The sequence below is a fragment of the Rhea americana genome, unplaced genomic scaffold, assembly GCF_003343005.1.
Source record: "Rhea americana isolate MKP2758 unplaced genomic scaffold, rheAme1 scaffold_167, whole genome shotgun sequence".
In the NCBI taxonomy this organism is placed as follows: Eukaryota; Metazoa; Chordata; class Aves; order Rheiformes; family Rheidae; genus Rhea; species Rhea americana.
Genome location: NW_028185783.1, coordinates 1485633 through 1499491, shown reverse-complemented (window position 1 = coordinate 1499491; position 13859 = coordinate 1485633). Strand labels below are relative to the sequence as shown.

The following is a 13859-nucleotide window of genomic DNA, read 5'->3' as shown; positions in this document are numbered from 1 at the left end:
CTGCACTGCCCTCAGATAGTAATTCTACTGGATTAGCTGAATTCTACTGAGTAGCTGAAAACAGCTATCACTTGGAGAATCTGTTGCAATGATGACATGCAGTTTCAGTAGTGATCATCCATATTGTGACTCACTATCCTTACATTGATCAGTTTGGCAAGTGATTTGCAGAGGTATTTAATCCTCAAATCAGATCCTATCTTTGTATGGCAACCARTTTATTAATTTAAAATAGAACTAGAGCAAAGCAAAATTTTTTCTTCTTCTSATCAGTAAATCAAAACAATCATGCAAGTCTAGGGGCTGTTTTCCTTTCTTCATATGGTGCTAGAGAATCAATACAGTAAAAGCCAGTTGCTTGATGAACTGTTCAGTGTTGCTAACCAAAGAAGACACTCAGAAATTTAAACMGTTTTCTTAATGATTGATTGATTTATAGAATAATTAAATATATAAACGTATGTGTATAAAATAATTATTTATTTATAAAAAATYATCTGATCAGTTTATCCCAAGTTATCAGTGAAGCTTTTACCAAGTTAAAGAATCCAAAATGTCTTTTTGAGGAAGCTTTGAGGAAAGCTACTACTCTATAATTACACTAGCAAGAGCATCAGTTGCTGGAAATGGGCAGGAGGATGAAAGAATAACCCTTCTCTATTCACTCATTGGTGCATACAGAGTACTGCAATGTGGGTGGTGCACTGCTGCCATGTATTTTTGGACGACCAGCATGACACATGCATCTCAGAAAGTTACAAAAATATTTGCAGCCAGGTCTTTTTCTGGAGTTTCTATCTTTACTTACCTCTTTCAGTCTACTAGTTGGTATATAGCTACAATATGAGAATCTCTCTTGGAAAAATAGCCACATAYCATTTCAACTTATGTTCTTCTGTACTTACAGCTTAAAGATGATCMTACCTGATAATTATGCTTCAACATAAATAAATATTAAGTAAGTAGATCAACAAGTCTAATTAAAGTTTTCAAGGTCCATCAGTTGTGTCCATATATTGTTGTGAGGTAGATTTTGTACATGTGCCAATTTTATGCTAAAATATAAAAATAATATTATTTAGGAATRCTATGCATTTCATATTATGCTGTTACATTCCTAATTTTAATAAAGGTACTAAGTTTCTCTAATAAAGCTGATCCTGTTGGCTACACTAGGATAAGCCTTACTTCAGTATCATGTAAATGAACCTAAATGACAATTAAAAGTTGCATTCCAAACACCTACCCTAGATGACTACAGTGCAAAAGCAAAAAATAAACATAGCTTCAGTAGAATAAAATTAAACCACTATCATCTACCCAAACCCTATGACTACACCAGCAAAGCTGTGGAAAAAGTATTATCAAATAATTTAGTGAGCTATGTTGTGATGCMCGCAATGTAATATTCCCTTTTTATTAGATGATAGAGCACAGAAGCTTTATAGCTTGTAGCTAGCAGTTCTGCTAGTGTTGATTTACACTTGGCTGGAGTGAAGCCAAGGGAAACAATTATGCTTCTTACCCTSTATCCCAAACAAGTATGCATAGACATATCCTACACTCTTCTGATGTCCTCATGTAGAGGAAGAGTGCAGAAGTAGAGGAGAGCACAAATAAAGCCCTCCAAGTTTCCAGAATTTGCAGCCCCACCTGTGGTAAAGGTCCTGAGATGGATTTTTGTCGGTTTGAAACATAAGTACATGTTCCAGATGCGAGTAAGGTAAAAAATTTTATAACTATCTTGACTGGTTATAGGAAACCTAAGAATTATTTTTACCTAACACATAATGTTAATTTACCATTAGCAACATGCACTTACCTTTTAATGTACTCTCCAGGAAATACTGGGGATTTTGATGGGAAATAACTATCTTGGTAAGAATCTGGTGCAGATTTTATACACCAGTCATGTCTTAAAAAATGAATCAATCTAATCAAAGGCTTACATTCACTTTGTCATCTGCTACTCAAAGCTTAGCATTAGAGCAACACAGCAGAACCACCTTTGTTCTGAACTCAGTGGGATGTGAAATGACAGAATAGCAAGAGAATACCATTTCTCCACGTAGAGACAGACCATCAGAGATGTCAGGATTAATTAGAAAATGGACTATTAGAGGAACTGCCTGCCCTGGGGAACCAGATAGCAAGCAGATTTCAAAACATAAGTAACATAACATTCTTTTTGGCAGCACTAAGCACTAGCTTTAAGTTTATTTCTGTGCTATGAACCAGAAACTATGTTATCTGKTAGGGAAAGGAGGCTCTACAGTTTCTACTCAGAGTGAGTACAGTTGGCTCAGCTGCGAGTATGTCTATACTGCACATTGCAGCACAATGTAGAGTAACCTGAGTTATTTATGAAAGTAGGAGCTTGAATACTAGAAGTAATAAAACCATGTTAGCACAGAAGTCTGCTTGGATTAATATGTGCTGCTTCTTATCATAGGATTTATGCATTAAAGTCCTGATCGGATTAGCCTCAGTGGAAATGTTGCTATATTGCTTCTGGTATCCAGTCTAGTGCCAATGTGATTCTAGTAAAACAGCTGGGATATCCAAAACCAGATTGTATAGACACAGTTAATACAGATCATTACCTTGAACACATGCTACTCCATTTAGGTAAGAGTCAAGTTATCCCAATATTAGTAATCTCAAGAAGTTTGTTGCATGCCAACAGCCTGGATCAAGGACGTTGAAGAGAAATTGCCAAGGCAGTATGTCAGCGGGACCGCTACCTTTTGCTTCTCATACTTGTGGACACCTATGATACTGCAAAGAAATATACAGAGCATATCAAGAGTGACAGCTGCACCTTGGGTTCCCTGYGGTGCTCTCTATCCAATCAGTGAAAGGCAAAGTCTTGAATAGGRGTGGACATGACTTGTGGATCATCATTTATGTATATCTGTATGTCATGTGTCAAAAACAGGGCTTTGGCTTTTATGACCATGGCCTATCTCAAATGCCTATACACAGACCTGTGTTGCATGAGAAACAACAGGAGGAGTTACAGGTTCGTGCACATTTACAGATCTATGCCATTGGGGTCACAGGGACATGGCAGGATAGCTCACMTGRCTGGAGTGCTGAAATAGAGGGATATGGGATCCTTAGGAAGCTGGGCTGGAAGACAAGGAAAGGGGATTGTACCGTGCACAGAAGAGCAGCTTATACACACAGAGGTCTGCAATGGAAAGAGCTCTGAGAGATGAGAGCTTACTGGTCAGGATTAGAGAGGGTGACAAAATGTGCATCTTGTGGTAGGCAGCTGCTATGAACTATCTGATCAAAAAAGTAGCAAAGACCTTTGGAAGATGCCAAATGGTTTCAGGCCCTGGTTCTCATGAAAGACTTTGACTTTTCTGCTGGAATGACAACATGGTAGGGTGCAAGCTGTCTAGATTTAAGGTGTATGTTGACGTGCAGCTGGTAGATAAGATGACTAGAGGTGGTTTAACTTCTTYGTTAATTATTTGAGTGATGGGACAGAAAGCACTCTCAGGAAGTTAACAGATAGCACTAAGCTGTGGGAAACAGTTTATATGCTGCTCACTTTTGGRCTCTGAAGACACTAACAAACTGGAGTGATCTCAGTGAAAGACCACTTAAATGGATAGTGGACTGAAGCAAATAATGTATGAGGAGAAGCTGAAAGAGGTGGATCTCTTCAACTTGAAGAAGAGGAGGCTCAGAGTTGTTACACTGTCTTTAGTGTCTCATGGAGGGCTTTAGAGGAGATGGAGCCAGACTCTTTCCAGGGTGCACAGCCAAAGGGTGAAAGGTAACAGACAYAAGCTGCATCAGGGGAAATTCTGGCTAATACACGTAAAAAATTCTTCACATTGAGGGTGGTCAAACGCTGTAACAGATTGCCTAGAGAGGCTGCAGAATCTCCGTTCTTGAAGATATTCATAACTTGACTGAACCACACARTTCAGTACTGTGGGAGTTGGTCAGCCATTGCTCAGACTGCAGCCTTACTCCCTCTTTAGTTATTAGTTTGGGCATAACCACACCAGTTAGGCTAAATAAGGGAGTTAATAAGCAGATGTAATCATCTAAGTGAATTCACACTATCTGCATTGTACAAAACATCCAAATGCTTGCTATAATGTCTCAGTTCCATAGACTGACTTTCTGCTATCAGAATGCAAAGATGAATTAGCTAAGTACCCTAGAAATATAATTAAGTCCTGTCTAGCTGGAAAAATGTTTTGTGGGTCAAGATTGTTTAGACTGTGTCTCATTTGGGGGGGGAAAGAGGGRGTTAATGTGATTATATGATTTTGTGGTCTTCCTAAGACTAACTTGATTTGAACAAATGCTGTCTAAACAGAAAAAGTAGTGATTCATTTTGGTTGCAATACAAAGGCCTTTGGTACAAAATATTTATCCACCACGTGGTTTGAAAGGCTTCTTTCTATTTTTTAGTTGTCACAAAGCCAAATTCTGCTGTCAGACCAAAGCATGTGGTTACTCTGCAGTCAGCAGATATGAAGTCATTGGAACCTATATGTAAACGTGTAATGGTACAATTTGGCCTGAACTTAGTGCTGCTGTCCAGTCTGTTTCAACAAATTATTAAGTAWTCCAAATGCAGAGCTTTACTCTAAAGGCTTTTTGATATGTTCTGTGCAGCTGACTGGTGCTGAACATGAAAGAGTAATGACTGGCTGACCTTGCAGTGTGATCAGTAATCAATTTTTCTGAGTTGAAAGGTCTTTTGGATTTAATCTTGCAAAGTACATAGCATTATGATTTCAATTCTGCAAAGCTGTTCAGCATGTRCTTGATATTAAGCAATTGAGTCAGCTCATAGAAATGATGAGGCTACTCTCATATTCAAAGATAAGCACATGCTAAAGTGCTTCTCTGGGTACAGCACACATCTTTCCATAGGAATGGCTTCCTATTTTAGGTGCTTATGCATAAGCATCCACTTAGCTGCTATTCTAGTAAACTACAATGTTATTCTTATCAGAATGGCTGACAGCAACTTGGGAAATACAGGTTGTAGTACTTGTCAGGATTTTAAATTATTATTTGCTGAATAAATTAAAGAGGTCATAACCACAATTAGTATTCTTATACAGGCATAATAAATTGCAATGTAGATTCCTGCAGCAACAATCAAATCAGAGGGCATTTCCTGTAGGTTAATAACWAGCTGATAGTCCAAGCCCATTAACAGTTATAATGAGAAAGATAAAGTAAGTTTGATTTTAATGGTTCTACAGTTACAGTGCTATGAGTATGTGATATCCAGAGCAGTGCTAAAACATAGAAGTTGTGGATAGATTTTTGTGYCTGAATTCTTTCTCAAAGCTGAACAGTGAAGACTGCTGCTCTGGTTGAATTCAAGGCAAAGGCGAGCTTTTTTCTTGGAATATATTGAAGCACTTGCCATATTTTGGAGTTTGCCCAGAGCTGAGTTATCTTTCTCCTGTTTTTTTCAGGAGATGCACATCAGGAGATCCACAGGGACTACTTAGACTAAAGTAACGTCAGACCTTTCACTCTGTTGTATTGCTTGCTACTTTTATTGCAAACTTTAAATGTAAACCATATAATCACTTTCCATCAGAGTAGTTTATTTTATAAACTAGTCCTGGCTTCACATACAATGACCTTCAAGTAACTACGCAAAGCCTGCTTTATTCTTTATGTRTTTCCAACTGGTTGTGATTTAGAACCTATTACTGGTTTATTCTGAAATCCCTCCATATAGCTAATGATAAATACATTTTTTCAGTTGCTGTTGTTCAGGGTGCCCTTCTGTCCTTTTCGACCAGGGCTGGTGGGATGTCCTGCAGTGAAGGTTCAGTTATTGCACTTACTCTTCCTTTAAGGCATGGCTAGCAGATAGGCCAAGGCAGACTTGCTAAGGATATTACATTTTCAGATTTGAAGAGCATAATAATGAATTTGCATATTAACTATCAAAAAGATTACTAGTTGATAATTAGCAAATCACAGATCTTTACTGCTGATTCCAGAGCTCATTAAGAAAATACTTGGTCTCTCTCCCCCTGYCAATCCAAAGTATTCTGTGGGAAAGAGAAGTTCCCATTGAAATTCAAGCCAAGTAAAACAGAAGGGGAAAATGTTGTTTTCTGTGAACTGAAAAACTGGGTTAAAAGATGATATAGATGGAGGGGGCTCTAAAGGGTCAATCTTTTGAAATCCTTCTTACTATTTAGAAAAAAGTCTAAAAATAGTAGTGAACTTGGGACTTCAAATGATGAACATTTTACTTCTGCAGTTCTGCAGTTTGGGGAAATTTCACACYGATTACAAGAAAGAACCTTTCCATAATAAATATGTTTTGCTTTTCAAAAGACCTAAAACYACCCAAGAAAGAAACTTGTGCACTTATTCATTTCTATGCAATATAGACAGATTTGAGGATGTTTTAATATCCGCAAAGGCGTTCCTGGCTACTATTATTGAATACTGATGACAGAGCTTGAGAACACTTACGGAGCATCTCCCAGTGTAGACGGAATGCACACACTAAGGGATCTGAAACAAGCTACCATATTTAACAGATCTGTAGAAGATTTAGTAAAAATCTACAACAGAAACAGTTCAGCGTACTGAATGGTGTACACTCAAAACATTTTTGCTGTGATCTACAGTCTTTAATTACATTGCCTAATTGCATAGCAGGCCTCAGGGATAGAAAAATGAAAAATATAACAATAACAAATTGTCTGATAATGTTACTTATGGACATGCTGCATAAGCACTAAGAAATACTTCTATGATTAAAATAATCCATGTAAAATAATCTAAAAGCAAATCTATGATATACTAAATGTAAACAAGCAAATATAGCTGGCCAAGGAATTCAGAATTCGCTGCTATYCATTTAGAGTTGTAAGGACAGGGTCAGCATCTGGGGCTTGTTCTTAATTTTCATCAGTGTATGATTTATATCAGAACAAGACTCCTGTACTAATTAATCATTTATCTTTGTTTATACTGACAGTTATGGCTGACCTTAAAATTTTCCTAAAATCTATACTCAGTGATCATTAATGTTCTAAACCTTCCTCCCTGGTGCACCTGGAAAATCAGCTCTACTTCTGGTATCATTTCAGTGATGTTCTTTTTGCCAGGCATTTGCACAGGAAGTTTTTAAGCATTAACAGCTATGTTCAGTCCTCTGACTTACAGCACTTCTCTTTTCTACTCCTTCTGTTGACTGCTGAAACCCAGAAAGACACAACCCAGAAAGACAGATCAGTCACCCACAGACAAGTTACCGAAAGGGACTCTGCATGGCATAAGGGATAATATTCTGTACCCCTTGACTGCTTGTGGGGCTGCAACTGAGTTAGTGTTAACATACCAGCTTAGGACWGATAAAATGTGGCAATGGCAGCAAGTAACTCAATAGAGGCTGACATTACCTGACAGACCGAGTAAATACCTGGGAGGCTAGTACGTGCTGAGTTTGTGTTGCCATGACTACGTGCACTGCCATTTTCTGAAACTGCTGTCATTATTTCAGTCCTTTGTCACGGTCTGCATGGAATGAACTGAAAATAATAACGAAAAATAAATTTAGTCGCACATGCTGCTCATTCTCTCATTCGTGAGAAGTTAGGAAAGTATAAATTACCTTAAAAAATCACCGCACAAGGAAGAGTAATGCCAGAATCAGTTTCCACTCTTGCTTGAATTGTATCATTCATTTATTCAAGATTCACACACATTCTGTCTTGAGTAAAGCCTGCTTTTTCACTTGCAGCCATTCAAACATGATAAGATTACATAGAATAGGAGTAAAATTTAACCTACATAAAAATAAACATAAATTAACAAGATGCTAGGTAAACTTTACTAGTACTTTTGACAGACCAAGCAAGACTATCAGGAAGCTTTCTTAAGATGTTATTTAATATAGTATTTTATAGAAAGATTTTACAGTAGCTCATGGAGCAGGATAATGACATAATGACATAAAGTGTTGCAGGTGAGATGAGAAAATATATAAAAATACACAGTCGATGGTAAAATATGGGAGAGGAACTGCCTTTTAGGTTGCTTCTAAAGTGTCAGTCTTAAAATGTTCTTACTGATGTCTGGAAAGAAACTGTGGAAAGGGAATATAAAATTTTATTATTTTTATAGAACAGCTGTCATCATCTGCCTGCATATATTGTGCTGTATTGGTTAAGCTGTCCCAAAAGCATGAGGCCTGGCTAGGAGAGCAACAACCTATTACCGGAGCACAAGCATGAGGGGCCCAGTGTGACAGTGTTTTGCCTTTCTGCAAGCACTGTGAAAATGGGGCACTCCTCCTACAACACTGCTCTGCAACATAAGTATAGATTATTACTCAGTTTTATCTCTTTTATTAATGGTGTTTTTCTAACAACAATCTGAGAAATTCAATTATAATCATAAAGGAGTAGACAGATGAACTTCTCAAAGTAAAAAACCTCAAAGCTCCTTCTAGAGCTCTTCTATAATGTGTTTGATTTGCTGTTTCTGTGATTGTCCATCTCTTAATTAATATATCAAGTCTCAATAATGTTAAGGACTATTTCATTCCATAAATTGTTGTGAAACTGTGCTTTTTGGGGACAATACCGATCAGGATACATATAAGAGCTGAGAATAAAACAAAGAACCAACCATGGAATCAACTTTTTGAGCTGTTTTAACAAATCCAGAGATACCATGTCACCAGAGATGTCCAAGCTTTGAGGTCACACTTGAGGAGATGATATGTTTATGTAACTCTTCTTAACATGGTTTATTGGAATTGGAATTATGGAAAATCCAAGAAAAATTTTCTGAAATTCTCTTCTGATTCTTGCTGGGACTTGGATCTTCAAACTAACCTTCCCATTTCCTAGGGCTACTGTCTTTCAGTAGAAAGCAACTCAGATCAGCCAAAACTAACTAGAATCCAGCCAAGTGTTTCCACAAGYCTGCTAGTATATGAAGTAGGCAATGAAATATGCATATTCTTTTTTCCCAAAATAGGAAAAGGTGAATCATGTTGTTAATACAAAGCAAATTCTTCTTTTAGCAAAATTTGGCTCAGAAGTGCAATCCAATTTATTTATCTGGCTCTTGAACCCTTTAAAACCTTCATGTGATATCTGCTTAGCCTTAATCAAAGTTTACCACAGCTGTGCTGTTGACCTGCAACAAGCATTTTCTATCCAACTGACCATGTCTAAAGACTCTGTATTACAGAAAAACAGTTGTGTAAATGAAACAGCTTACCAAAACTCAGATTTAGCTAGCTAACTTCCATGCAAATAAGTATGTGTATCTAATGTTTCCTATTGTTTCCTTCTAGGATTTCATGGTAACATTTAATCATAGATACGTGTGTGTGTGTGTGTGTGTGTGTGTGTGTGTGTGTGTGTGTGTTTGTAAATTAACCTGGCTTTATGTTAGTAGGTGAACATACAAGTTAATTGTTAATAGATCATAAATGTTATGGATGGAGTAAAATTCATTTTCTCTGTATAAAAAGTTTAATCCTATGATTCATAGCAGCATATAAAGAAAATATTTATAATCTGTTTGAAGCATACTGCATCGTTAACAGAACTTGATAAGTAAAATATTCTTTTTTTAAAACAGCACAGAGCATCCCTAATTTATACCTARCATTTTCTCTGATATAGTTCTCCATAAAAAGAACTTGAACAGCTAGGCCAATGTATAGCAAAAAATATACTCCAATAGCAACTAAATAATTATGTGCTATGACAAATATATTTCTTCTGCTGATTTCACATSGAAGTCTAGTGTTAAACTGTGAATTTCCTAGCCTAGCAATAGCCTAAAGTGTTTCAGGGTAATCAGCTTCAGCAAAAAATTGAACTCACGGAGTCAGTTTTTGTTCTGACTTTGACAGGGTTGTACAGAGTGTATCACTGTAAAACTTGTCTTAAAAAAGTTCCAAATGTCATTTGGGGAATTTAAAATAACTGTAGTTGAATCAAAGAAGAGCTTTGGTGGCAGCTATTATGACAAGTTATTTAAGTGAAAAAGTTAATGGTGAGCACTGAGGAAAGGTTCTCACAATAATTAGATACAGTAATAGAAGTAGCTGGCAGAGCAACATAGCATTTTAATTTCTCTACAGTTATTTTTGGATATAACTGCCTCCCCCAAACAGATAATAGACAAATCTGATAAGCAACCAGTGTTTCTGTTCAGAAGCAAGGATATAAAAATGGCTGGTTTATGTCTACAGCTTGTGAGATTGCCCCACTCCTAGAGCACTGCTTAAACTATGGTGCAAGGCACTGGGTCAGTGATAGTGAAGACTAAATCCAGCCCCCTCCCCCAGTAAGGACTCCCAGCTGTTTCATGTAAGACTGACATTGTCTGCTCTTGTGTAAATAAGCTTCCTGTGAACAGGGATCAAGTATCAAACTTAGTGTGTTTCCAGCTATTAATCAAGTATATTTGAAAATATGAATCCCATGAGTATTTGGTAGTTAAAAAGTAATGTTTTCAGTCTATCAAAACTGTTGACAGAGACAGCAGATTGCTTTTTAAAGTATAAATTAATCAGCTGTAGCTCCATTCAAAAAAAAAAAAGAAAAAAGAAAATAAAAAAAAATCTTGGAGGACTTTAGCAGTTAGCAAAGGATACGTATGCACACAAAGGCACACAGGCAACAAGTGACAGCTCCCTATGAGAAAGGAGAGGCAAGCAGGAAGTTACAATGACTAAGAATATATAATATTACCAGCCAGTGTGGAAACAAATAGCGCWTGTTTAACCTTATTAACATTTTCTTTTCTTTTGGTTCAGGCAAGATATATTGGTTTATATCTGGAGAATGAAGTTGAGATCAACTCTACAAAGAAACTTAGTGCAATASACCTGGGAGCTTTGGGGAGATGGAACTGACTCAGCTTGCTCTGTGATGGAATAGCTTATCCTCCTTCTGCTGCAGTTGTTGGGCATTACCAGAATTACAGRAATAGTGTTTCTAGATGGCAAGCCTTGGAAGTGGGGGTAATGGGACTATACCTGGTGCTGCTTCCACTACCTGTGTGAATATTCTTCATGAAGCTCACAGGACAAGGCATATATGATAACTTAGATGATCAGGCTATTTGCCTATGAATGACATTTTTTCCTGTCAGAAGATCATAGGATTACACTGGGTAACAAAAGTGTGAGAGATATGTGTTTTCATGTCTATATTTAAGAATATGTAACAGTGTGTGCCAGAACTTCTCAGTTTTCATTTATTGCTTTGACATCAATAAGAAGACGTGGGTATCTTATGCAATCGTATGACAAACAACTGATCCTATTGYGTGGCCACTGTGGAAACTATGCATTGTAGAAAAAGAGGTATATATTTACACTTCTGCAAGGAAGAAGAAAACATTTTTTTTTTAAGTGTCCCCATTGTTGTTTTGATGCAGGTGGCCAGGGTTACAAGTGCAAGAAATATGTGGGATTCTTTTTCTTTTTTTTAAGATGTGATTGCATTCAGTCACAAACAAAGCCTGATCTGTGGTGGCTGCATCTATGCTGTGGGGTGCTCATCTATGCTAAGCTGGGGGCTCCTGGAAGGAAGACCATGGTTTCCAGTGGGTTATGCTGCTTAGGCTGCATAGCAGCCTGCTGAACGGCAGGGCTCGTTAGCCTGGACGCAGTGGTGAGCTAATGGGACCCTCTAGTATCTCAGTGCCTTGCAGTGATGCAGGGTCACTTAGATACACATTGAAGAACTTAAGTGAATGTCTGCARTTCTTTTTAGTGCTTGTGCACTGCAGGAGGAAAAGCATTCTTGTTTAAATGTGAGGCTTCTTTAATGATGCACAGGGATTACTGGGTGGTCTTTGAACTCAAAAGCTGAGAGCCTTAACCTGACCAGCTGGGAACTAAGTAGCTTAAATATCTAAAATTTTCTTTTTGGTGTCCTTAAAAATCAATGCTTAGCTGATGCCAAGCCTGTGAAAAGTCTGTGCTTTATAAACTCTTAATCCTTTGGTACTAAATTTCTTGTGGCAGCTGAAGTTCTGTTTCTGGCTGTGTCAGAAACATTTTAGTAGGTCTGCAGGTGCTTGTGGCTAACCTCCAGAACCACAAAACTTTACRTGGAGTTACATAGACTACACTTGCATTAGCTAATGATGTGGTCTGACAAGAACAAATCACAAACTGGTTGGCATGCAGCCCATAGTGACTGTACTAGACACTTCTCAAGGGGTTTTGCTTCAGACTAACTGTAGTCTGATCTTGTAGCCTGAATGCACAGTAGTGGTCAGAGCCCATTAGATGGCTTCTAGCCATCCTCCTCTTCTGTTTCATCCAGAAGGAACCCATTCATGTGCTCCAAGGCTCTTCTGTCATATGAACCATAGCTGGGGGCAATTGGGAGATTTGCTTCAAAAGTGCACTCCTGATATGGACTAAATATGTGGATGCACCTGTGGATATCAGAAAGTGTCCACATCCAAAAGTGGATCCAAGTTGCTGTCAAGCAATGAAAGTAGCTTGTAATGTGGATGAACAGAYGAGGCTATTGTGTTTCATATCATGAAGAATTTTTCATAGTTATAAAATAAAACATGATCTATGTTCTATTCTAACTTTGTTTTCAAGAAACCTCTGTTTTGAGAAACTTTTCTGATTTTCCTGGCCCGCTAACATTATGTAGGATGGTCCATTGAAATCTTTCCTTGCTGTTATAGGAAATATAATCATCCCATAGAAAAATATGAAATGAGTCTTGCGTTCTGTCATTCTGCAACTTTTTTTCCATTGGCAACATTAATTGGACATTTAGGCTCTACAGAAATTCCTTTCTTAATAGAGTTTTCTTTCCCATTAACATGGACAGGAAGGAGTCTATTGTCTTCTGTGTATGAAAGAGCTTAGCARTAAATCAAAATGGAAGGAATAAAGAACAAACCATCTTGTTACCGCATGGAGAAGGCRCAAAGATTGTATTGCATAAAATATTTTAGAGAAAAATCTGCTGAGGATAGCAAAACAGGATTACCAGGGTTCTTATAAATCCAAAACTAACTYTTTTTTAATCCATTCAGTTAATTTTCTGCCATTTTGTGTGGTAACAACAATAAAGCCTGAGAACAGAGTATTGTCCTCTTACCTGAAGAGCATTTGCAGAAATGAATTAAGCACAGTTTCTTTGCCCAGCAAATGAARATCTGAGYTGACCTGCCTTATAAATTCCAGTTTGCTTATCTCCTACAAATACTTATCTGCTATACTGCCAAGTATTTTGAATATCATTTGAACAAAACAGCWGGCTGGCAGTGTACCTGGTCTGCTATGTAAAGATCTAAATGGAGAAAAGATTTGCACACAAACTGTCAGTTTGAGGCCAAAATGTTAGTGCTTGAAAGTTTCACAGGCCTGACCTGTGAGACCTTCCAGCCCTGACATGAGTCAGTGGTGCAGATAGTAGCCCAYAAAACTTTACTCAGAAAGATCAGCAAGGAATTTGTGCCACTCATGGACTCTTGCAACTAATAGCCTATGATGACTTCTTCTAGTGTCAAGGTTTCTTCATATATAGCAAGAGCTTGCTATAACCTCTTTGGATTGATTTGGTGGCAGAGCTGTTCTCTGATCTTCCACAGCATCTTCAGAAATTTATTCTGTGTGACAAAGGGCACCACAAGATTTTGGGCAGATATTAGCAAGATAGAAGAGGACTTTTTTAGTTGCTGAATCCCTGCATTTGGAAAAAATATGCAGTTTGATATTGCAAGTGAATTTTTTCGTATTGGTATTGATTATTTAACAACTGCCTGGTGACCATTAATTAAACATTTCATTGGGTGTGGTTTTTTTCTGGATTTGCAAGCAATTAGCA

General features: G+C 37.5%; 1 long non-coding RNA gene across 3 annotated transcripts in view; it reads left to right on the top strand.

Moving 5' to 3' along the window:
* LOC146598274 (uncharacterized) overlaps positions 1-13859 on the top strand; it is a 140156-nt gene that overhangs the window by 65615 nt on the left and 60682 nt on the right. For 2 of the 3 annotated variants that reach the window (XR_014895288.1, XR_014895287.1), the window contains one exon: positions 5466-9312. This is a non-coding gene — a long non-coding RNA (uncharacterized LOC146598274). Of the gene's footprint in view, positions 1-5465; positions 9313-13859 lie in introns of those variants that run through there. The other variant, XR_014895289.1, reaches the window with a different exon arrangement.